Genomic DNA, 26,392 nt, shown 5'->3' on the forward strand with positions numbered 1-26,392 from the left:
AGAGTATCCACTAGCTGGGATATTGTGATTGGCCCACTTGGGTAGGTACCTCACCTTTAAAACATCACTATAGTAAGGAGGCGGCCTGCAATGGAGAAAAAAGGAACAGTCCTCAAAAAGTATGTGGCCCCTGAGCTGTGATAAGGGTACCCCAATTTATATGTACTAAAAAAAATCTGAGCTACAGTAAACAACTTAGACCAACCCACTTAATTCCTCAGCACTGGAAATGTAAGTGCGCTATTCTTAGATACTGTTATATGAAAATGTGGTGGTATTTACTTCCCAGAATCTCCCAACCAACTTTCCAACCTTTGCTTTTTCTGCTTTGGTTTAACCAATAGTGGTTACTGCTCAGGCTTTAAACAAAAACAAATGAAGCAAAATGACTCTGATTTCTTTGTGGACTCAGAGGCTCAAAAAGACACAAACACACACGAAACCCCCACTAGCTTTCCTAGATAAAGCATGAACTGATTAGGTTTGCAGCCCCTCTCCAATACTCTGATCTGGAAACCACAGGGCAGGAAAATCCCCAAAGTCCCATGAAATCCAAAGATCCAAACCTGGGGTCATTTTTATGCCCTCAGGAAATTTCTGCCCAAAAAAAGATCTTACACACAGTGTAATTGAGAGGGCAGTATCCTTACGTGCACATGTAAATCTTCAAATCCAAGCAATTAACCCCACACACATCTGCCCCTCTAATGGGTGTCTGAGAATAAACAGCACACGTCAATCCCTCCCAGCCTCACTCAATCATGAAACTAAGAAAAGAAAATGAATTCTGAACTTCACCACACAGCTGTGATTCACAAATATTTATAGTAGCCATAAAGCTGGTGACCTTCAGGAAGATAACACACTTGGCAGACATTCACCTAAACAAAAGAGGGGAAAAGGCCCAAATCTCAAATAGCAGAGAACAGAGAGAGAGGCAAGATTTCCCAAGTTCCATAATGGGGAATTTCAATGCATTCTGATGGAGATAATGGAAGCTGACAATTCTCCTGTCAGTGAACTTTGGTAAGCGGAGTGAAATGCTTGTGACAAAACAGATCAGCTCTGCACAGACCTTTCTGGATGGCCTCACAGTGATTTTCCATCAGGCTGACTACACAATCGGATGGGACTCAGGAGTGGTGTCTACAGCCCTGTATTTCTGACGTTATTAAGAATGACAGGCTAAACCTTTATCCCAAATTACAGCCACTCAGCATGTTTAAGCAAGTGTGTACCTTGTATCAACAATATACATAGAGATGCCCTGAAAATATCACAAAATAAAATTCCTTTCAGGAAAGTGGCACCAAAAGAAACACCGTCAGCAACTCAGCAAGCACTTTTTTTTTTCATATTTGGTCTCTTTGTCTAGTTTAAACCCCTCATTATCTATTATCACACCCAAACCTATGTCTTCTCACTTTCCTTATTTTATAGCCAAGAAATTCAACAAAATCAAGAAAAGTAAAGATTGAGAGCTGAGTCTTGGTCCGATCTGTCCACAGTCAGGTGGTTATGAATCTCAAAAAGCGAGATCTAGATTCAATCTTTTGGAACTCCTGCCCTTAACATTATTGTATGCACATCACAACAAATTAATATTTTACATCAGTGCTTGAGACTGCACAAACGAGGACATCTTATTGGTGATTTGACCAGCCTTAACTTGCTCTTTGATACCCACCATGTAACATTCAATGCAAACACCTTAATTTAGGTACAAGAATGAGCCAAGAAGCAAAGCACTGTGATTGGGATTTAATCGTTTAATGTAATGGGTTAAGTTCTATAAAATTTTTAAAAAATGAAATGTAGTTGTTAAAATATAGTCATAGGTTGTATAAAATCTTAAAATAGAAAGTTACCTTCTCCCTAACAAAGAAGAATGAATAAAAGAATGAGAAAATTTAAGTTGTCTGGTTCTAAACTAGGTCTCTATTCGTAGAAAGGAGAAGTGTGTTTCTGGGATTTTTCTCCCACTTGTACAAATATTGTTATTGCCCGAACATCCACAATAAATTAAAATTGGGGATTGATATTTTTCAGTAAGGACAAAAAAGGCAGAATAAAACATTGAGAAGATTTTAAAAAGCAAAACTATATTTTAAATATCTGTTCCTGAATTAAACAGTTAAATATTTTTAATAAGATCAGAAGAAAGTAAAGAATTTTTTGTTCATTTTTTTACTATTCGCATTTTATAGATGAAAATGTTTTGTTTAATTCCTAAGCACTGATTAAAATCATTATCCAGAAAAAATCTGACATCACTAAAATAAACTTATTTAAATTTAAAAGGATAAAGCAAACAAGCAAATGAAATAGGGGAAAAAACAGTGACAATAATGAGTTAATATTCTTAATAATTAAGTCTTAAAATCTGTAAGAAAAATGTTGAGTCTCTATAGCTAAACAGTTATAAAATCTGGACAAATAATTCTCACACACGTTTGTTTGTCTCTGTCTCTCTCTCTCCCCTCCCCATTCCCTCCCTCCTTCCTTCCTCCTTTCTCTCTTTCTCTCGCCTCTTCTCAGAGTAGTGGCTAATTATCGCTTGAAAAAAAATTAGCAAAGTAACACAATGAGTAAAAAATAAAACATATAAAAAAATGAATATTATCAAATTGACTAAAACAATTAATAATACTCAAAGTTTTTGAGTAATGATACTCAAATTTGTTTTAGCAAAATAAATTCTCCAACATATAAATGAAGTATAAATATCTACAATACTTCTACAAAGCCAACTGGCAGATTTTTAAGACTCCCTGGGTTTTATGTAGTAAATCAACTATAGCTCTTCTGAGCTAATAAATTAACCCTCAATTAAAAGAAAGTATTGCAATAACAATTGCTATTGTTTTTGAAGCATGTACTTCATGCACCAAATACAGTGACCTACACAAAGTGAGAAAGTAGGATTGGAACTCAGGTGTATGAAGTCTCCCATCACCCTTTTCATGTTCATTTCAGCATGGTCTATGACTTTTGTGAACTGGAAGCAACATATGTTCCGCAAAAGAGAGCAGGAAATGACATTACAGTGCCTTTACACGATAGAATATTAAATATACATTAAAATGAGGGTTTTTTCTTCAATTTGCAATAATATGAGAAAGTATGTAGAAGCGAAAAAGCAGTATGCAGAATTTTATGTCTAGTATTATCTCAACTCTTTAAACTGCTTATCAAAAATATTCCACAAAAGACTACATTAAATGCCATCTGTGATTGTCTTCGATAGAGGCATTATAGTTGAATTTTCCTCTTCTTTTATATAGTTTCAGTAATGAGCATTCACTATATTAATGCACTTTAAAAATTTTTTTAATTGTAAAAATAATAATACTCCTGAAAATCTTACTGACCACATGGATGATAAAGTGCAAACACCTGTACTCCAGAGATAATCTCTGTTTAGAGTTTGGTATATATTAATATATATTCTAGGAGACTTTATAATACACATGAACTTGTGCATAGAGATTGTGTGTGTGAGTCTGTGTTTATTTTTAAGAGGAATGGGATTATATTAAATATATTATTCTGCAATTTGCTTTTTCAGTTAATAAGGAATCAAGGATAGTTTTCCATTACTTTTATGGTCAGAATTTTATTTTTTATATCATTGCTATTAAGGTGAAGCACACTTTGCCATGGCACATGGAATAAGTACCTAGGGGCCAGTGCTCCTTGACAAAGGCATGTCTCCAAAACTTCTGCTATATTATCAGGCTCTTGAGTTTGCTGCAATTATAGATTTCTAAGAATGAATGAATGAATGAGTACAATAGTTCCTTGCTTAAATTGCTTAAAGAAACACAAATTAATTGGTCTTTCAATTTTCTTTGCCCATCTTTGTAAATGATACAGCAGAGAGTCAAATATGCCTTTAAGTGTCAGAAGTATCCGTTTGTAATAAAAGAGTAAAATTTAAAAAATCATACCACAATTTATTTATGTGGCAAAGGGTATTACCATGTTATTTCATGATTTAACTATGTCAATCCTGTTCAAACTCCATCTTTGCTCATAATAAAAGAGAGATATTTGAGACCAGAATATTCTTGTTCGACATAATTATCAGATAGCCCAAGATAGTTGCATGTTTACCCTAATATATATAAAAGGCAGTATTTATAAGGGTGCAAACTAACAGTGTCACATTTAGAAACTATATAAAAACCAAAGTAGGAAATACCATCTAAACTTATTTCATAAATGAGTTATATATACCAGCTTAACAAAATATCAAGAAAATAATATTTATCAGGCCCTAATTTGAGCAAAGCTGTAATTTAGGTGGGACTTAGACTCACACATTTGGGGCATATAGACTATGTCAAGCAATAGAACATCAAATGTCCTTATTCTAAGGGGTAAGGTTTGCAGTTACAATAGACTTCAATAAAATTTGTTTATAATTAAAATCCAAGCATCCAAGATAAATTGCATTGCGGGACTAATACCTACTGTCCCCTGAAACACTCTCATTCACTATACTGTGAGGTCTTCAGCAGTGCAAGGATCGTGTTAATCATAGCTCAGAAAGCTGCTTAGCCTGGAGGCCAAATCCAGCCCACCACCTGTCTTTGCAATAAAGTTTTATTGTAACACAGCCATGCCCATTCACTTACATACCTATGACTGCCTTCATACGACAATGGCAGAGTGATGCAACAGAGACTGTATGGCTTGTAAGCACTAAAATGTTTTCTCACACTTTTTAGAAAACGTTCGCCAATTCTTGATTTAGATTACTGTTTGAAAAACTGATTTCTTAATATTTGTTCTGAGCTTCTTTCTACGGGCCTGAGTAATTCCAGTAAGGAATAAAAAATAATGTATGACTGTTCTTATTCTAGGGAGGCATTGTCAGTGCTACAAGGCAGTTTTGTGTAAAGGTTAAGAAGACAGAATCAAATCCCAGCTCTGCCTCTGATTCACTGCAATTCTCAGGCAGATTACTTAAGCTCCCTGTGCCTCAATTTCCTCATCTTTAAAACAGTGACCCAAGAATACGATCCTGAAAGGGTCGTTATGAGAATTGAAAACATCTCACTAAGCACAGGGCCTGGCACACAATGAGGACTTACATTAGCTAATAACTCTTCCTATCATATATCATGATGACCACTGACCATCCAAAGCCAGACAACACAGGCTCCATGTGGTCGTTCTTCCAGCTCTCAGGTGCTGTGGTTCTCCATGGAGGAGGGAACGGGAGGTTCTGGTTAAGACACTATGTGAACCTGAATCTACGTGGGCTGGAGAAAGATACAAAATGCAGACCTCTGTCTCTTCTTCTGCAAAACGTAAGGACGACGCAGGAGAACCTCTCGTCTCAGCTGAGCACAACTACACATCTATACAGAGGGCTCAGCTCTAAGACCCATTTAGCCTCCTTCCTCATAGAAGAAGCCAGGGACTGGGAACTCATAATCCAAGAGCAGGAATGGTCACCAATTTTTCAGAAAATCTCTGGATTATCTAAAATCAGCAAAGTGTTTTGTGAATGGGGAAAAAATATAAGCCTGTCCACAATGAGACGGTAATTTAGTTAGGGAGAAAAACAAATAAGTTAATAAACAATGGTAGTGTCTTTGCAGTGACTAGTATATGGAATGAAATTGTCACTTTCTCTCACTTTATTTGTTCCTCCCCTACACCACTAGTCCTCTATCCCCCTTCACCCCTTCCTCTCTTCTAGTCTTTCCAGAAGGTAGCAGCACCTAGGTCTAAAGTGCTTAAGGCTCCTGTGAAGCCAGCATTTCTGAGCCAGCCTTCGGAAGATCCATACAAGCACGACTGGTGGTGGGAACAGATCATTGTGAAGTGGGGGGTCAGTCCCTACACTGTCTCAGAGCCACAGGAAGGAGGAAATTGTGGGGAGGCCTGACCAGGAGGATCCCTGAGAGTATCATGAGAGGTTTAGGGCTTACCCAGCAGGTGCAGGGGACTGCAGAAGGTCCCAGGACAGGAAGTGAGATGACAGTGGTATGCACTGCAAATAAGTGGGGGCAGAGCACAGAGGTAACTGCAGGAGACAAAACTGAAACCCGGTAGGCAGTCACACTGGGGCGCAGAAGACACTAAGAAGCATCTAAGCCTTTTCACGTCTTCGTGTTCCTGAGTGATGTAGTGGTGGCATACGCCCACAATTGTTTTACCTGAAAGATTTCTCTATCTGAAAGCTTGCTCATTAACTCTCATTTTTTTTTTCTTTTCTTCTTTTCTTCTTTTTTCTCTGAGATGAAGTCTTGCTCTGTCGCCCAGGCTGGAGTGCATTGGTGCAATCTCAGCTCACTGCAAACTCTGTCTCCTGGGTTCCAGTGATTCTCATGCCTCAGCCTCCCAAGTAGCTGGGATTATAGGCACATGCCACCACGCCAGGCTAATTTTTGTATTTTTAGTAGAGATGGAATTTCACCATGTTGGCCAGGCTGGAACTCCTGACCTCAGGTGATCAGCCTGCCTCGGCCTCCCAAAATGCTGGGATTACAGGTGTGAGCCACCACGCCCAGCCTACTCTCATTTTTAATAACAGAAGTAAAGCTCACAAGCTGTCAAAAATATTTCAATCTGTAATTTTTTTAGTTTATTCACTTCCCATTTAGATGTCTCACTTACCAAGGAGAGAGAGGATGGAGGACACGTTTCCTCAATCATGAATCACACTGACTCCACAGCCACGTGGGCACTCCAGCCCAAGTCTCACACACCAACACTTCAAAAAAGAAAATAGAGAGATCCTGTCAACCCATTTTAAAAGAGGATGTGGTCATTGGTCATGAGTTTTATGAAGTTCCATTAAAGCCCTGAACAATCAGAGCAAGCTGCTTTGGCCACGTAGGATTACAGCAGTGACGCAGCCCAGCTTGGCATCACAATCATGCTACCCTAGTTCAGGATCACGTGCACTAATGGATTCTTTTTCTTCAGAAAAGGAGAAATAAACATTTAAATTATGTTAACAGATGAAATAACTCTCATGAAACATCCAAAAGAACCATTATTTCAAAATTATCTTAAGCAGCCTGAAATTATCTAAAACAGTCTGAAAATTAAATTCAGATTCATTATATGAATTTATCCTTTTCATGATGAGTCATTCCATCTTTTGGAACACGTGGTACTTATACAATGCATTTCAAAAACAGGAGATAAAAGCAGTAGCACAAACTCTGCTAGAAATTTGAGTTTGTATTTTTATTTACGTACTAATTTATTAGGTGCACAATTATGAGGCTTTATAGGAAAAAGAATGATACATTGTGAAAAACAAGCCACTTTACCAAAACCAAGTAAACCTGTCCAATCTCCTCATTCAATTTAATATACAAAAATCCTGAAGATTTGATACTGTCATTGGATGGAAAGATGACCACAAAATGCCAGCCTCCCTAGAAACATGTATGCCCGAAGCTGAAAATATAGGTGACTTTCCATCTATGATCCATATAAGAAATGTGTTCATCACCAGTGAAGGATGCCTGTGACTTCAAATACTGCATTTCAGGGTTCATGCTTTTTTCTGTTCTCTTCATTCATCTGGTTTCTCTCTACACTTCCCAGGTGGCAGCTTCTGGCTGCTATAAATGTGAAACACCCTGACATTCTTCCTCCCCACCCTGATGAAGGGAAAATGGGACAAAGAACTTCCCAGAACATTCTGGCTGTCCCTCTAGGCAGTGATTCCCACAGGGTCAGCTTCAGTCATGATCCAAGGCCATCTGCCTGCAGAAAATGTACTGAACGACGGCAGCTGGAAATTTATAAAATTTTATACCTGCTGAAGTGCCATTTCGGAAGCCCTAGGGTTCAGAGGCCAGGGAACAGGACAAGGTGGCACTGCCTCTCCATGAGTCTCCCTTCCTCCAGGATGGGCCTTTGGTATGTTCATGGGAAGCAAGGGGGTGACCCAGGGCAACACACTGGGACATGCCTGCCTGAGATGCCCCAGCAGCCCAGGCACCCTCACATCGTGCAGCACGGCCAACCCTCCAGTCCCAGCAGAGTCCTTGAAAGTCCGTGACATCATCCTTTGGACAGGACAAGGTGCAGATGCAAATCCTTGAAGCCAAAAGAGGAGCCAGGGAAGCACACTCAGTCTCAGAAATATTCCTCAGAGTGGCCAATTTCTCTTTCACGACATCACTAATATCACCTTTGGGTGTGGCAACAAAATATGTTAGTTGAAACTTCTTTATTAAATGGCATGTTTGAATACACAAGCTTCCTCTCTCCAGTCCTAAAATCTATTTTACAACAATTATTACTAAAATGTCCTTGTAGTTGTTTAGATCTGAGTTGAAATTTAAGTAATAAAGTTTGACAGATCCTCTGGTTACTGCCATGAATAGCTGGCAATTTCTGTAAGTTCCCATGTCTCAGAACTACATTAAAAACAGGGCTAATAAGTCTCCTGCCTCCCCCAGTGAGGTCACAAATGAGCTGATGTGAACCCTCAGCTGGACAGCAAAACCACACCTGCAGAATATGGGTCAGTCTCTTAAATGAAAGAGACTGGGGCCAAAAAGAACATTGTAAGAATTCACAATCAGTAACACAACCAGAGAGCAAATACTGCAGGAAGAAGACATCCCTGCCGAATCCAGCATGGACAGCCCACAGCCTGGACCGCCAGACAGTCCTGGTCCAACCAACAGACTCCAAAACCCAGCCCCTTCCTTGTGGAAAAGCAATACCCACAGGACAGAGCTCTCTTGGCTTGGAGGAAAACATAGCTTCCTACAAAATTTGATGTCTAAACAGGAAATCAGTCTCAGCAGCAGGATTCAAGGGTGTCCACCCGAAAGGGCTGTTACTGTGCCTGTGTTTACATAAATAGTGAAAAAGATATTTTAACAGCCTGGTGCTTGTCAGCCAAGTGAGCCATATCAGGACTTCCTACTCCTGAGGGTCAGTTCTTGCCTGGGGAAGACAGGATACTCACTAAAACACCCATGTGTGCCTGGGAACGTGCACTCAGGAGCAGAAATGACAGTGACAAAGCAGAGGCCTTGAGTTGGAGCCAAGCTAGAGGAACAGACAATGATTCTTGCAGGTCCAGGAGCAGAGCCCCTGTGTCCTCTCCCAGCAAGGTCATAAATTAGCCAATGCATTAATCATAAATCACTGACATATTTTCTAGAAAACTGAGAAGAAAGCCGAGAGGTAAAGAAACTACAAAGCCCCAGAGGCTCACTCCAGACTGGAAGTTGGAAAATTTTTAAGCGACAGTTAACTACCTATTTAATAAGAAACTGCTTATTTTTTATAAACATATAAATTTCTCTATTTGACTCAATTCCATATTATCCTTATTCTTTTCTCTTTTAGCTTAGCAATAACCTTGGTACAAACAACCTCTGAAATCCTCTGAGTCATAATTTTCAGAGTTCTGCCTCTTAAAAAATGCCACCATGAGCATATATGTGCAGAACTATCTTGCCAACACTTTTGATTTACAAACAGTAACTCTTTCCCAGAAGTTTTGCCCTGTGGCCACCTACACTCTTCAAATTGTCTCTAGATGGAACTACATGAAGAAGATTTAATATCAATTATAACTTACTAAGTGCTCATCAGCACATGACTTTCTGCTAAAATATGCAACCTTTTCCCTGCCCAGCTTACTCAGAATGAGGTAAGATGTAGACTTAAACATTATTTTGGAGACCAAAGGTGAGCTGAGTGGTAGCCTTTATCCTGCAGACACATGGCAGAAATTAACATGCCAGGCCAGTCTTATGAGCTGAATTTAGAAACCGTACAACAGTAAGATTATACTGGAAATAAAAATGGACAAGACTACCTGGCATCAGAAAGTTTAGTGGAGTGATGAAAAGAAACCCTAAAAGATACAGGTTCAAGAAACCTAAAAACTGCTGGGCCAGCATTTCCCAAAGGCAAGAACTAGACCAGTGGTCATGGCACTTAATTGACAGGCCTGTCATCATCAGTGCCTCAGTTAATCACCATGCAGAGCACAGCCCCATGGCCAAACATGGTGGATGCTTAGAAGACAAAACAAGAACCTATTACACTCTCAGGAGCTCTCTATATGATTTTTCTGCTATGTAGTTCAGTATGTACTATGAATTGGAGGAAAGAGAAGTTACTTATGGGCAGAAGAGTCAAGGAAAAGATTTCTGAAAATGGGAAATGTGATGTGGGCTCTGAGGGATGAGGAGGTGATAAGGAGGATATTAAAAGAGATGGTGAAGTATGTTTTAGTGGGTGCACTGCAGGTGAAACAAACAGTAGATGAGGGAGGAACAGCTGAAAGTCATCAGGTATAAGAGATGAGTCATTTACGCCAGCACCATGGTGAGTTAAAACATGAGTTCCTAGTACCATCCCTGGAGTTGGGTGGAAACCCCACCACGGAGCCCACCAAGATAAGAGTTTGCAGGAGTGCAAACTGAATGAGATAGGTGAAAAAAAGCGATTCCACAAAGGTAAAAATCTGGACTGCAAAGCCATGAGAATCACAGACAGAAATCTGGCCTCATGCTCAAGTCCCTGGAGGAAGACAAGGAAGTAAATAGGAGGGTGGATTCCAGGTGGGAGGCCAAGGAGCAGGGAGGGTGGCATCAGGAGTGTGTGGAGGCAGCCAGCATCGGCTAGCAGGAGCATGTGCCATGATGACTACCTGCAAGATCACTCACATGCAAGGGCATGGAGAGCTCAAAAGAGCCACTCCAGACAGCTAACAGATGGGAAAAGTAGATGACACACAGATTGTAGGGAATGTTAACATGAGAAAGAGATGAGACTTCATCCAAAGGAAGGCAGAGTCACTGAAGGTTCAGTGGGATGTCAGGATGAGTAAACTTTGGGAGGGTGAATATGGCAGCTCTGCAGAGGATGCACAAGAGAAGAAGGGGAAAAGCTGGGTAAAAAGCTGCCACCAGAGAACTCCAGGTATGAGGAGAATTGCAGTGAAGGATGAACCTGGCCCTTGCCAAGCAAAGGACTTGCCCTTGCCAAGTTCCTGGGAACTCACCTCTAAGACCTTAGAATGTCCTGCCTGATGAGAGACTTTGTTTTGGGGGGACTTTAGGCCACACAGATAGTCTAAGCTATGTGGTTAATGGCTGAGGGCTTGGGCCTCCCTGGATTAGTCTGGCCATGTCTATGTGGTCAATTCTCAATAAAAACTCAGGACACCAAGGCTCAGGTGAAGTTGCCTGGTTGGCAACACCCCATGCATGTTGCCATACATCCTTGTGGGGGAAGAAGCACTGTCCACGTGTCTCCGCTGGAAAGAGACCATCAGAACCTCGTGGCCAGCCTCTCCTGGACTCCAGCTATGCACCTTTTCCACAGCTGGAGTGTAAAGAGTACTGCTGTACCCTTTGACTGAGATCAACCATAATCACTAATACAACAGGTTTTACACATTCTTACAGTTCTTCAAGTAAATCATTGATCCTGAGGGTGCCCATGAGCCACATGGCAAACACGGTCAGGGGGCCCCACATGACTAAGTGTGCAGCTTGGGCCCTAAACATCAACATTTAAAACCCACGAGCAACAAATAGCCTATCGCATTGGAATTATTCACAAAGAAAATATATTCCACATTCCCAGAAATATATTAACTATCTAAAATAGATTTTAAAATATGCTAAATAAAAAGACAAAACATCACAGTCCATTTTTGTAAAGAATCACTTATATAGAAACATCAGTCTAAAAACTCAGCATGTACTTACTGAGGAATGAATGTTCTTGAATTTAGGGCAATAACCTAAATGACAAAAATTAGAATTTTCTCAGTAGGAATGAAAATACAAAATGAGTAAAGGACATTATTTTTGGAAGTGCCTTCATCCAATGCCAACTGGTTTGATTGACAGGAACTACGTGAAGGACCCAGCACTCAGATGTGGGCTGTGGGATAATGAAACGCCATTCACTCTGGTTATACACACTGCAACCCTTTCTGTCACTGTCCCTAGCCTGGGTGTCCAGGCTTCCATGAGGTCACCTCTGACAGCCTCTGTCAGTTGTTCCACATAGGTGGTCTCCACACGAATGTGCTTGGATAAATCAACAGTGGACATTTAGGATAATAATGTCCCTTGAAAGAATGGCGATCTCTATGGCTGGGGGTCCTTGGAAACCCCAGCCACTCAAGAAAACAAAGAGTGGGTGACAGGAACAGAGAACAAGGCTTTGAGGCAAAAGTAATAGGGAAGAAAGCAGAGAGAGGGGAGGGGGAAGGAAGAGCAAGAGAAAAGGAAGAGGGGGAAGAAAAATACACTAGAAGCAGCTACAGGGATAACAGGATGTCCTGAAATGGTGCAGCCTACTGAAAAATATGATATAATCTATCATTATAAAATGGGCCTTTATTGTTTCCTTCAACTTTTGTTAAAATAAATTTTATGGAAAACTGAGGTTTACAACATGATGTAATGGGTGACATATAGATAGCAAAATGGTTACTATAGTGAAGCAAATTAACGTATTTATCATCTCACATAGTTACATTTTTTGAGGTAAGAGCAGCTAAAATCTACTTATTTCACAAAAGTTCTAAATACCATATATGGTTCTCACGCCTGCATTAGTATCTTTGAAGGATACAAATAACAGCAATGTCAGCTTCAGGTACGAGGGAGGAAGGCCAGTTCCTGGCCATTCCCTTCCACTGGCAGAACGTCTGCTGCCAGCTACCACCACATTCCTGAGCAAATATTCCAGCATTCAAGGAAACAATTTGAAAAGGAAAAGCAAAATGCATGAAAGCTTGAGGTGATGAAGAAATTGTAGGATGAAGGCAGCAGCCAGCCCCAACCACTCTTACCATGGTCCAGGGAGCAGCTGCATACCCCACCCCTTCTCTCCTCTACCAGCCAGCACTGGCTGGGGTCAGAGGCTGATCCATGGAGCAAGTCCATTGAGACTCCCAAATATGAGATTGCTGGCCACTTTACATTCAAGACAGGGTCAGGACTCAAATGAAAAATGATGTAATTTTTAAAGATAGATCTCTGGATTTGTTCAATATCACCACTTAAATTTTTTTTTAGTTTTTTTTTTTTAATTTTTTTTTATTTCCAAAAGTTATTGGGGAAAAGGTGGTGTTTGGTTACATGAGTAAGTTCTTTTGTGGTGATTTGTAAGATCTTGGTGCACCCATTACCCGAGCAGTATACACTGCAACCTATTTGTAGTCTTTTATCCCTCACCCCCTTTCCACCCTTTCCCCTGAGTCCCCAAAGGCCATTGTGTAATTCTTATGCCTTTTCATCCTCATAACTTAGTTCCCACTTATGAATAAGAACATACAATGTTTGGTTTTCCATTCCTGCATTACTCCACTTGGAATAATAGACTCTAATCTCATCCAGGTCGCTGTGAATGCCATTAATTCATTCCTTTTTATGGCTGAGTAGTATTCCATTGTATAGATATACCACAGTTTCTTTATTCACTTGTTCATTGATGGGCATTTCGGTTGGTTCCACATTTTTGCAATTGCGAACTGTGCTCCTATAAACATGCATGTGCAAGCATCTTTTTCATATAATGACTTATATTCCTTTGGGTAGATACCCAGTAGTTGCACCACCTAAATTTTGAACAGTATTTGACATTGTGATGTCTAAATGCTGATAGTGGAGTTAGAAAGAGATGGGATATAGTGGGCCCATCTCTTAAAGGTTTTTCTTTCTTAAGGATGTTCCTTTGCCTCTTGGTTTGCCCACACCGGCCTGAATACAGAATCTGTGCAGGACCCCAGCCAAGCTGTGCGCAGACAAACAGGTTCTGAATGAAGTGGTGTCTCTAGCAGGGACAGCATTGATGCAAACACCCATGGCTTACACATTAGAGACCTTACACAAAATGTGGGACAAAATAAATGTACAGGGAAAGAAAACACACACACATATTTATAATCAGATCGTTATAGATATCCAATAATATTGCATTCCAATAAGCAAATAAATGGCCTTACTTTCCACATCAGCTTAAACCTCCAATCAGAGACTTTTTCCTGCATACCAGTTTAGCATGCTGGATGTTGTGCTGAATGACGTGCATAACACCACAACGACATGGGAGGTCTCTGCCCTCAAGGAATTCAGCCTTTGGAATCGCTTTTCCCCAAATCAGAAACAATCTCATTAGGAACCAGCTAATATTTGATCTAGAAATAATTCCACATATTTATCAAGAACATTTAATAAAGAACCCCTTCAGTAAATATCTCTCGTGCCATTAAAAAAAAAAGTGGGCTGGGCGCGGTGGCTCACACCTGTAATCCCAGCACTTTGGGAGGCCGAGGTGGGCAGATCACGAGATCAGGAGATTGAGACCGTCCTGGCTAACACAGTGAAATCCTGTCTCTACTAAAAATACAAAAAATTAGCCGGGTGTGGTGGCGGGTGCCTGTAGTCCCAGCTACTCGGGAGGCTGAGGCAGGAGAATGGCGTGAACCCAGGAGGCAGAGCTTGCAGTGAGCCGAGATGGCCCCACTGCACTCCAGCCTGGGCGACAGAGTGAGACTCTGTCTCAAAAAAAAAAGTGTCAGGTGTGAGATTCCCCTTCACTGAGTCTCTGGCTCCCACAGGGCCAAAGTAAGAATACCTGGAGACCAGTCCCAAAGGTCAAGGCCTCATGGACAGTAAGTCCCCATGTGATGACAGATGACCTCACACCTGGGTCATTTAATCATGCAAATATCTGGCTCTATGACAGGCAGGGGCAAGTTCTACTTTCCTGTACAGAAGCGCAGGCACTTCTACAAGTTGTATCCAAAGAATAAGATGGCATGAAAGAGAAATACTCTTCCCACTTGGAGCCTTCATGCCCAGATCCAGCCTGAGACCCCTCTCTCCATCAGACAGCAGTCACTGTGAATGGAATGATCTAGAAATATTAAACATAGCTCAGAGCTAAAGAAAAATAAACACAGTAACAGGGGATTTTGTTTCTCAAAGCATTAACTAATCCTATCAACAGTCTGGAAGGAAGAAACCCAATTGTTTTCCATTTTGTCTTCATGCAGATTATCCTTTGGTGAATATTTAAAGCTAGTAGAAATAGCTGGCACTCAGTATTGCCTCAGTAACAGAAATAAAGCTGGAGTAAACACTTCCTATTTCATTACTCTCACATGAGACAATGATGTGTTCTGAGCTGCAAAGAGGCATGGGGCTGAGGGAAAGAAAGAGAAGGGGCAAAAATGACTTCTTTATTAAAGCAAACAGGTTGCCAAAAACTAAGCAAGTGCTCAAAATGAGCAATTTCTGTTACGGGCTCTCTAAGGACACCACGGCCTCAGAATAGTGAATACTTTCTTATTTCGGCCACCATGTGCCAGATTTTCAAAGGGCAACCTCACTTTTCATGCAGGCAATTTTGAAGAGCTTGCACAACCAGTTAATTTGCATGGACAACCGGCCTCTGGGCTTCCACTCTGACAGCTAAATTGATCAATCCTTTGTAGAGGAAAATCTCAGAGCCTAGAAAAAAAGAGCGTCTGAGACCCTTTGAAAAATGTGGTCTCTCAATTCCTACTTATTCAGAACTACACAGCCAACAAGACTTACTCTGTAAGCAGTAGTTTGCCCACACAAAGGAGACTCAAGATTGAACTCTAGATCTAAATTTAAGATTTAATTCTAATATTAAGATTTAACTCTTTAAAAAATTATTTGACTACTCTTGTTACTTAACTATCTCTGTTAAAACATAAAAAAAGGGCTGGGTTCTTATATCAGCCCTCTGGTCATTACATAGAAGAGCGAAATGCCTGCCACAGATTAAACCACATCTGACACCAAACTTTTCTCAGAGAAAAAGCTGAGCTGAGGCAGACAGATCTGTTAAGAAATATGAAAACAGAGAGGGGCTCATTTATCCCATAAAAGTTGGCTAACTGTGAAATTCACAATGAATTATTAGTGAAATGGCAATTGGTTAAATCGTTCAGAAAAATATTTTCCTAAAAACTGAACAGGCAGTAGATTTTCAGAAGTTTCTATCTACAAACTCAGAAAAGAGAAATGAAAGGATGTGCTCCTTCAACTCAGTAATGGAAAGAAGATTAGTATAAACCCATGCAAGCCAATCCAATGTGCATATTGGGCTCTCCGTGACTTCACTTATTTTAGATACCTAAGCCCTAGTGTCACTGTCTTACATGGTATACAATGATCTGGGCCAAGCCAATTGTGTTTTGCCTTGGAAGACAAACTCTGATGTTCTATTCCGGCTTAAACCTAGTGAATGCTCTGGAGTCATTTTAGAATGTTCGCTTCTTTGAACACATGAAAAAGAAGACTTTTAAATCCTTCTGAATCAGTCCCAATGACCTGTCGGGTCTTTCATCGTCCAAGACGGGCACCAAGGCCTAAAGAAGAAAAAAGCATCTCATTTTCGCATTACGGCATGCAGGCAACTTGCTCAGGAATGTGAATCATTCCACCTAAACATTTGTTTCATGTTTTATAGAGGACTTAACACTATATGAATCCCTGAGTGTGTCGCACAACCAAAAATCTAATTCTGTTCTATTTGTCATCCCCTCAATATAAATTAGTGATTAAAAATGAGAAATAAGCTACAACACAACAAACCAGATGGTGTCTTACCTTCCTATAAACACTGTTGTGTTTAGAGAGTTTACACATGTGGGGGAATGTAATGACTTATTTTTTTCACATTTGGCAATGAGTCATGTCATCCATTTTAGCACAAACTGTCCTGAAACTTCCTCCCAAATGAAGACATGGAACAGTTTCACTAATATGTAAAAGCATCCATGCCAGCTGCCTTTGATTAGTCATGGTGCCTCTCTGCCCACTCTACAGCCTTCATCTAGGAGACAACCTGATCCAGTCAGACACCCAAACAGAACCAAAAGGTCGGCATGTCCTGAAGTCAACCTGCTGGGGAAGCAGATTCACTTTTGGAGGGGCCAAGATGCTTCTTCCCTTTGCTTCCCAACACATACCCTTAAAAATTCAACCCAGGAACTTGATTTAACAGTGTCCTCTTCTTTACTTTTGACACTCTCCCCAACCTTGCTGAGCTATCCTATGGACCTAACATATAGAAGAGAAACCATGAATAATCTCAGGAAAGTTCTAAGTTCACCAATTATTAAAGGAGCCAGAGTCTATCCCAACTGCCAACATTCAATGGAAGTCCACTCTGTGGAACTAAATGGGAAGGAAACAAGACCAGCCTGAAATGCAAACCATGTTTGACAAAACTGTGTTTCATTATTTTACACTGACAGTGCTTAGGGCTATGCCTGACACATGGTAACCCCCTAGCAGGGAGTTAGCGCCACCTCTTCTGCCTACCCCAACAGTGGAATTGGGTTTATGTTTCCCCTTCACCATCTGTCAAGACAACTCCTCCCCTCCCTTTGTGGAAGGAACAGTATTAAACTGACTGCTGGTGTTAGTCTGCTTTTTGGTTTTGGTTTGCTAAGCCATTGAGATAGTAACACCTGTCTTTGTGGTACCTGTGAAGTTTATTGATGAAACTAAATCCAGATCTCTGTAATCCTTGTTCTTTAGATTTTATCTTATTGGCTTGACTTCATCACTGAAGCCATTCATCCTAACATCCCTGCCTGCTGGCTCTCTGAAATCCAGGTGGCCCTGACATCCCCGTGTGATGTGGTTGCCTTTCCTCTGTAACCGTGACACGTGATGCTGGCTTGTCTGTTTCTCCCATCACCCTCCATTGTTTACTTCTCTGTCTCCTGGTCAAGGGGAGGCATCTGTCTTAGTCAGCTGACTTCACATTCCCAAGGCCAGGCCTAAGTAAATGAGCATATTCAAGAACAACAGTTTGGTTGGTGGGAAGGTAAATTAATTCCACCATTTGGAAGACAGTGTGGCGATTCCTCAAAGACCTAGAGGCAGAAATATCATTTGACCCAGCAATTTCATTACTGAGTATATACCCAAAGGAATATAAATCATTCTGTTATAAAGATACATGTACCCATATGTTCACTGCAGTATTACTCACAATAGCAAAGACATGGAATCAAACTAAATGCCCGTCAGTGATAGACTGGATAAAGAAAATGTGGTACATGCACATCATGGAATACTATGCAGCCATTAAAAGGGACAAGATCATGTCCTCTGCAGGGACATGGATGAGGTTGGAAGCCATTATCCTCAGCGAACTAATGCAGAAACAGAAAACCAAACACCACATGTTCTCACTTACAAGTGGTAGCTGAACGATGAGAACGCGTGGATATACGGGGGGGAACAACATGCATTGGGACCTGTTGGGAGCATGGGGGAGGGAGAGCATCAGGAAGAATAGCTAATGGATGCTGGGCTTAATACCTAGGCGATGGGATGACCTGTGCAACAAACCACCATGACACATGTTTACCTCTTTAATAAACCTGCACATCCTGCACATGTACCCTGGAACTTAAAATAAAAGTTGAAGGAAAAAAAAAAAGAACAACAGTTTGATGAACATTTCTCACTTTTATCTCAGAATGTGTGTAAATATTAACAGGGGCATATCCCTAAAGTTAGCTTTAACATCAATCAAAATCACCCAAAAATGCAGGGAAAATTAACCCGGGTAGTACATGGAGATGACCTAAGCCTCACCCAGATCTAGAAAATACCACACACACAGAAGGTGCCTGGGTAACATTTGGCAGATAGCAGTGTGCAGGAGCCCCTTTCTTACAAGTTACTAGGGAAAACTGCAGCTTCCTCGTCCAGAGGCTCTAGGCCTACCTTGATCCCATCTTTCCTCAAAATAAAATTCTCTTTTCAATCCTCCTTAGGAGGTTTTCTAGTCTCAGAAGAAGCCTTCCATGCTATTCATAGGAGATTAGGTCCCCCTGTTTTAGATAACAATGGCTGTCTATCCAGTTCATTCTCATAAAAGCTCAACTTTGCACAGACTCCTCTGTGCAAACATACCGATGTATCCCCTCTTCCTGTCCATTAAGCTGAGTCCCCTATACCAGGATCCTTCTACAGACCCCCTTGGGGCAGCTGTCTCCACTGCCCTTGAGAACCACTCTCAGCCTCAGAGACATTTCCAGAGGAGGAGGGCTGCTCACGAACACAATCAAGCAGGGAGAACGAGGCCAACCCGGTGGCCAACAGGGACCAAGAAGGAAAATAGCTTCCCCTTAGAAATATAAACATTATTTTTGTAAATGTCATGCTTATACTGATAATCCACTTAGTAAGCTCACTTTTCATAGATATCAGACCAGTTGCTAAGTATACATTGTTCCAGTGTCTGAAATTAATGATATTTGGTTTAACGGGAGTGTTCCTCTATATAGCAATTCTGCAGTCATTGATTAAAACAGTCCTCACTTTTGCTGTCTGGACTCCCATTCTCCTTCCATAATCATAGGCTTCAGGCTCCTTCACCCATCCAATGACCTGAAAGCATCTGGTCCCTTGCTGCTGCCTGTCACACCCACACCCCTCTCCACTCACCCAGCTGTCCCCTCTCCCCAGTCAGCCACAGAGAAAAGTTTGAAGGAGCTTTCTTCTCACTGCCCAGTTTTCTATTTTACAGAAGGCTTTAGAAAACACATATGTGCTCTGGCTAAAATAAAAGTGAAATTACAATGTGACCTACCACATCAAAAAAAAAAAAAGAAACTGAAAATAGTTTTAGTTAATGCAGCATCAGAAAATCAATGTGTCCTTAGCAGGATTCTGTGCTTGACTTCAAAATGTGTGTTTTAATCTTGACTTTATTACATGTTGTACTTGGTTAGCTCACACTTAGAATTCTCATCAACTGCTTTTTAGGTCTGTGGATGGGAAGGTACTCCATAAGAGAAATCAGCCTAATAATTGAATATAGAGCTTTAAAAAGAAAGGCTTGTATAACTCTGAAGGGGACAAAACAATGACGCAGAAATAAAGTCAGACTACAGCAGTTCAAAGACCTGTCCTTGTTTGTGATTTTTTTTCTAATATACAGACTCAAGGGTTCAACTAAGAGGCTGTTGTCAGTTACGCTTCTCATCCGTATCCTCTCTCAGATCAGCAGACATCTAGCCACTCTGCTGCGTGCTAATATAAAATCTGTCTCTGTCTCCTCACACATCCCGTCAGAGAAACCATCTAATCATGAACCATCCTATCATTATAGCAGCCACCATAAACGCTTGGGAAATTAAACAATAAACAAGACTCCTCATTCAAATGGAAAGCCAGCAGCATTGTTGGGGAGATGACAAAACCCATCATTAGACTGGGAACAAACTGCCTTGCCCTATGTGCCCTTCGCTGCTTCTCTTTTTCAGGGTGCGCTGGAAGAAGGGGCAGAGCTATCCATTATTCACTGACAATCTCATAAGTCATGCCACTTTCCTAACTATTGTAAAAGACCTATAGTCAGAAAAGTGGGGTGAAATGTTGGTGACAGCTGCTTATCTCAAAGGCTTCTAAGGTAAACCACCAAACCATAATTTGATGCAATAATATGGTGGTTATTGCTATTCCTTGTCCAACTACTCCCAATCCCTTCAAGTTAGATTTCCCCTATTTTTACATTCTGGAGTACACAGAGTTCTTTCACCAGTAGCTAAGAAGATGCAAATTGACCATAACCTCCCTGAAATGAAAATGAGGAGGGTAAGAAATGGCCCAGGTTTCTTGAGTCTCTCTGCTGTGAACCTGGGGCCATGTCACCTTCCCCGTCTTCTTTCCTGCACGGCTGAGGATGGCAGACAGTAACTCTCCTTAGCAGACAAGGCAACCTACCCAGCATGGAGGAAACAGCAAGTAAGGACTGAAGTTCTACCTGAGCCACCTGGTAGAAGAGGAGGAAAAAATAATGATGAAGGAAATCTGAATAATTGAAAGGCGTTTGCCCTACACTTAATCTGCCTGATGTTACATAATAAACTCTGTCAGTAGAAACAGACTCTTCCTTTCACCCACTTCCTTCACCTTTTCCACCAGATTTCTTCCATTTATCACCCCTACAGCTCAGAATTGGCCCTGCCATGTCTCCTAATGCTGAGGACAGACCATTAAAGAAAGGAAGGTCAGAGAAATTGCAATGACATGGCTTTGTTCCCCAAGAACATTCACTCTGGAAGCTGTCACTGCTCAAAAGACATCTTCATTCTGGCTCAGATGGCCAGAGGGAGCCCCCTTCTCCTCAATTCCAATTTGCTTTGACAGACACATGGCTGTGAAGCAGTGGTTTGCTTCCCAGAGCTGAAGCTGCACTGGAATTCCAAAGCTGCCCTAGCCCTGTCAACAGAAGTCAGCAGCTTGAAGAGGAACTGCTATCCAGTCACAGCCAGCGTTCCCTGACACCTGATAATACACACTCTCCCAGGCAAGATGCATCCCATCTCAGATTATTCCAGCCCTGCCTCTAATTGCTCCCACCAGGGCAAACAGGGTGGCATTCTGTTTTGGAAGGAATTAATAAGGCCATGTTGAAATGAAAGTCAAGGTGAGCCCCCGCAAATACAGCTGCATTCTTTAACCCAGACCAAACAAAACTTTCTTTTAGCTTCTAGCCACACTCTCCCAAAACAAAATTTTAAAAGAAAAACTGAGATGCAGTTCTAAATTATATAATAAGAGGAACCCCAGTTTCCCTACCCAGCTTGTTACCAAAGAAGCTATTTATTATAAAAGCTCCAGAGTCACCGTTCTCCTCCAGGTCCACGCAGAAGCAATGAAGCCCAACAACAATAATGCCATCAGGAGCGCAGGCAAAAAGCTTGTTTTAAGGCTCCCAACGGGGTCTAATTCATCATCCAGGAAGAAGGACTGTTCTGAGAGGTGCCTCAGAGGGAAAAGCCTGTCAAATGACTCAATGCCACCAGACTCTGATCTGCCACCAGAAATGCTGCAACCACCACAGATACTTACTGTCATAGACAGAAAATCCTGCTTCATTACCCTAAGTCTAAACATGTACCTTATACCTGTGGGATTAAAAGTATAAAAGGAGTCAGATCAGTCTATATGTTATTTATTTTACATTGTGAGATTCATAAAAGAAAAATACAATTGGTCTTCATTATCCACAGATTACATATTTGCAAATTCACCTATTAGCTAAAGTGTATTTGCAACCTCAGAATCAAAACTTGAGGCACTTCCCAGTCATTCATGGACATGAGCAGTGAAAATTTGAGTCTCCTGACACAGGCATTCCCAGTCGAGATCTGACAAGGCAATCCTACACCTTCTTGTTTCAGCTCTCATACTGAAAATAAGTGCCACATCCTCTATTTAGTGCCACATTTTTTGCACTCTTATACTTTTTGTTGGTGATTTGTCTGTTTAAAATGGCCCCAAGCATAGGGCTGCAGAACTGGCTGGTATTTCTAAGTGCAGGAAGGCTGTGATGTGCCCTATGAAGAAAATGCATGTGTTAGAAAAGTCTTGTTCAGGCATCAATTATAGTGCTATTGACCATGAGTTCAATGTTAATGAACCAATTGCACATTAAATAAGTTGTCTTTAACAAAAAATGCACTTGAAACAAGGTTATTTATTGATCAGTTGACAAAAATATGGTGACCAGAGGCTCGCAGAAACCAAACCCTATATTTCCCCTAGGAGCAATGGTTCAGGATTTGCTAATTCAGTATTTGCAGTGACTTCATAGAGCATAATTACCACCTGCTCTCAATGATAAGAAGAATAGACGTAAAATATCAAAGGACATGAGCAACAGATATAACACCCTAACAGTGTTCCCTAGCCTGACACAGGATCATCACAGGCCAACCTGAAGGACTGTGTAAGTAGAGTTTTTTCAGATCACTCAGAAGAGTAACCAGCTCCATAGAGGGAGATCCAATGGAAGCTACCTACTCACTCCTGAAAGCAAAGTACTAGCCTTCTTGCTTCAGGGGAGCACAGAACTGATCTTGCTAACTGAAAGCTGGGAGCCACTGGTGCCTGACTGTCTAGCACTAGCCACCCTGGGCAGAGACCTTTCTGAAGTAATCCTGGAGTGAAAAATAGACTCCTCAGAAACAGAAATCTGTACCATTGACAGGCATCAGGGACGACAGGCTGGTGGCCAAAGTCACGTGCTGAATGGAGGTAGGAAGCTCTGGCTGTGACTCGTGGGACTCTTTACTGCTCTCATTACATAATGTGAACCAGATCCTCATCTCATCAGATAATGATCTTTGTTCTCTAGACTAAAGGGGTGATTACAATCTGAAGAGTTGATTGTGTCTCATTACACTTGTGATAATATATTCCTGATGACCAAGGCTAACCAAGGCTATTAACTTGAACCTTCAAATACCAACAGTCACAAGTGGTCCCTTTGATATATTCGCATCTGTTCTGTGTTGAATTGAAAAAGGTTTTCTTGCTACAAAATGTGTAAAGGAGAAAAAGTTAAACCAGTACAGAACAGCCAGTGCTGTTTTTTTCCAATCCAGGAAAGCATCTTAATTCAATTGAATGACTTTTAGTACACTGAGATCTTTAACGTAAAAACAAAACAAAACAAAACAGCAAAGTGATTCATAAATGTCACAGCATAAAAAGGTCCAAAGCCCTCACTTTATTGCTTCCTGATAGTCTTAAGCGCTTCTCCTCTAGCAATGTTTTCCTCTGTATTATAATCTTAAGAACTATAACCACTACCTTTTGGAATGGAATTGGCTTCCTTTTAAACCACTTTCCTCTCTTTATGATGAAAAGGAAATTTGAGTATCTTTCTCTACCTCCATTTCTACATTGTCAGTTGTCAAGAGAAAGTGAACAAAAATAAAAGAACTAGATGACATGTGTTCTCAGATTCAGAGATGTACTAATAAAGGGATACACGTACTATTTTGCAAATCCTAGAAGACTAATTTCTATCATGATCACAAAAAATCTAAGTTGGTAGTCTCCATAAATGGATTCATGAAGAAAATCAGAATAATTTATGAGTGACAAATCAAACTCAAGAATTACAAATAGGATTCAGGTACCAGAATTTTCATTCCACCAGCATAAGATGGGGCTTTACCTGACCCTGTCCCTGTCCCTGAAGCTGAGTGAACTGCAGACTAACTGCACCTCTGTCCGAGTTACCTGCTCAGATAGCATATTGCAGTTTATTTTATTTATTTTTATTTTTATTTTATTTATTTATTTATTTATTTATTTTTTGAGACAGAATCTCACTCTGTCACCCAGGCTGGAGTGCAGTGGCCTGATCTCTGCTCACTGCAGTCTCCACCTCCTGGGTTCATGCCATTCTCCTGCCCCAGCCTCCCGAGTAGCTGGGACTACAGTCACCCGCCACCATGCCCAGCTAATTTTTTGTATTTTTAGTAGAGACGGGGTTTCACCATGTTAGCAAGGACAGTCTCAATCTCCTGACCTTGTGATCCGCCCTCCTCGGACTCCCAAAGTGCTGGGATTACAGGCATGAGCCACCGCACCCAGCCGCATATTGCAGTTTATTTCTAGAGAAAGCATCAGGACTAGGAAGCAGTATGTCAACATGAATGGGCCAGAACAGAGAAGGGTTTTAAACTGCAATCAAGCAATCTTATAGTAAGAAATTGTGAGAATTATTTAAAAATGACTATTCCATTTGACTTTTCAGCCAAACCAGGCTATAAAATTCCCCCAATCTCTCAGAATATTAGAAGCTAAAACAAGAATGTGTGTATAAATAAATTAACTGAGAGCTTTAAAAAGATCTGGTGACAACATGAAAGGAAGGCTTACGACCCACTAAAATTTTGAACTGAAAAGCAGAGAAATGGTTGTTATTTGACTAAAACTTACAGAAGACCCTTCTTCTTCTTCCGGGAAGCAGGAGTGAGTCAGCAGGGGGCACATTATGGAGAATCTCAAATGCACAAAGCACTGAGAGGAGAAAGGGATCAAAAGAATTTCAGGACAATCCAGAGGAGGTGCTTAAAAAGAATCAAGTCTCTGCCAAAGACAGAAAGAGCCAGCTCTTTGTTTCAGAGAGGCCTGCAGCTACAGGACTTAGATTGGGGCATAAATTCTAATTAAAGTAAATCTTTCTAGATTCCCTGAAGAATTTCCACTCACCAGCTTCATCTTTCAGTGTGGCTTGAGCTACTTGCTACACAGCTCGACCCAGAGCTGCTCTGCCCCTGGCCATGCCAAGGAGGAAACTGTGTGGGGTAGCCACACTCTCCCTACCTGGGAGGTTTATCCTCTTCTGCAACTGGCTGCTTCTGTAAAGACAAGCGTCAGGCTCTGGGTGCAGATGAGCACCAGGATTTGACCCAGGAAGAGGAAGGAGGTTAGGAAGCTCAGAACAAAACACAAGAAAACAAGAAAATTAAAAACTCTAACCTTCAAGGGATTTCAAGGAGAAAACAGAGGAAAAAAGGACAAGTAGAAAAAAAGGAAGGCTTCTTTGAGCAGGCAGAGCACAATTAAGGACACCTGTGATTTTAGGAGCTAACAAAAAGCAGATGTGTCGTGGCCTCAGACTCCCATCCCTTCAGCCCAGTCCTCATGCAGCCTAACTGGACCCCAAACCACAAAGGGGCTGGAGGAGAAAAGGGAGGTCTAAGTCAGCCCAGCTGCAATAACAAAGGCAGAAGGCTGGAACCACAAAAGCTTTTAAAAATAAACATTGTGATTCAAGGCAAGGGGGGAAAAAACAGCTCTGAGGGAAACTTCAAGAAGCACTGGCTTTCAGCAGACATCATTTTAAAAAACCATTTGGAAATTGCCATTCAATGAGATGTTTAAATGACAACAGAGAGGCTGTCTTACCTAAGTAGAATAGGATCAAACAGAAAGATCAGAAGTATCCTGCCCTGCTCGGACTTTTCTACAAAGCAACTAAACTTGCCTTTCATCTCTCCAGGAATACTTTCTCCATCATGAATGTAACTAAAGCCTCTAAGACATTGCAAGCATCTGGAGTTTTCATACTATTATACCCCCTACACATTCTAGATCGAGCCTAGCAAATTAGCCCAAATATGTATCTATTTCAGAGCTTTTAGGAAAATAACTGGTCTCCCTGTTTGTACTAACCACCTGCTGCTTCTAAATTCAATGTCTGAATGTGCAAACTACGGCCTAGAACTCCCTAAGATACTTAAAAGAAAGAGGAAACATGGTAAACCTACAACACGCAAACTCTCCCTGAAGAGGACTTCTCAAAATCTCCTCAGAGGAGGAGAAATCGCACCATGATCTAAGTTCAAACCCTGTCACCAGTTTCTACCTGTGCAGAGTGGATATGTATTTCTGTTGTTTTTTTGTTTTTTGTTTTGTAAAATTTCTGTCAGTTTCTTCTTCTGTAAAAGAGAGGTAACAGCAACCAGGTTGCAAGTAAATGTTGAGGTTCCAACAATATGCATACCAAGTTCCTCACTCAAAATTGCTCTTAACCCTTCAATATTATT

At 41.0% G+C, this 26,392-nt stretch overlaps 1 protein-coding gene across 4 annotated transcripts in view; it reads right to left on the reverse strand.

Annotated features, from left to right (window-relative positions):
- The window catches only part of SEMA5A (semaphorin 5A), a 516,751-nt gene that overhangs the window by 400,390 nt on the left and 89,969 nt on the right, over positions 1–26,392 (reverse strand). For 3 of the 4 annotated variants that reach the window (XM_054488673.2, XM_063664656.1, XM_063664658.1), the window contains exon 2: positions 6,634–6,730. The exons of the other annotated variant lie outside the window; for it this stretch is intronic. The gene's annotated coding sequence lies outside the window, so the exon portion shown is untranslated. The remainder of the gene's footprint in view (positions 1–6,633; positions 6,731–26,392) is intronic. 4 annotated transcript variants of the gene reach the window in all.

Source organism: Pongo pygmaeus, chromosome 4 (assembly GCF_028885625.2).
Source record: "Pongo pygmaeus isolate AG05252 chromosome 4, NHGRI_mPonPyg2-v2.0_pri, whole genome shotgun sequence".
NCBI lineage: Eukaryota > Metazoa > Chordata > Mammalia > Primates > Hominidae > Pongo > Pongo pygmaeus.